Raw genomic sequence first — 280 nt, 5'->3', positions numbered from 1 at the left:
GCGGGGTAGCCGGCCGGCGGGGTGGGCAAGGGCTGGAGTCAGCCGCAGCGGGTGAGGGGCGCTGCCCTCTCACAGGTGCTTTGGGTTGGAAGGGACCTTAAAGATCCCCCCCCCCCCCCCCCCCCGCCGTGGGCAGGGGCACCTTCCGCCTTCACCTCTCCGGTGGAGCCCTCGACCCGTCTTTCCCCCGCCCCAAGGCAGCCCGAGCGCCCCCTGGGCCGGGTCGCGCCCCTGGGCGGGCTCGGGGCTCCCTCAGGGAACTTCCCGCCCTGGGGAGATC

At 75.0% G+C, this 280-nt stretch overlaps 1 protein-coding gene across 1 annotated transcript in view; it reads left to right on the top strand.

The window, feature by feature from the left end:
• PLD6 (phospholipase D family member 6) overlaps positions 1-280 on the top strand; it is a 4,201-nt gene that overhangs the window by 1,609 nt on the left and 2,312 nt on the right. The window lies entirely within an intron of this gene.

This window comes from Egretta garzetta, unplaced genomic scaffold, assembly GCF_000687185.1.
Source record: "Egretta garzetta isolate BGI_Z169 unplaced genomic scaffold, ASM68718v1 scaffold83, whole genome shotgun sequence".
NCBI classification, from domain to species: Eukaryota; Metazoa; Chordata; class Aves; order Pelecaniformes; family Ardeidae; genus Egretta; species Egretta garzetta.
This window is presented reverse-complemented; position numbering and strand designations above follow the sequence as displayed.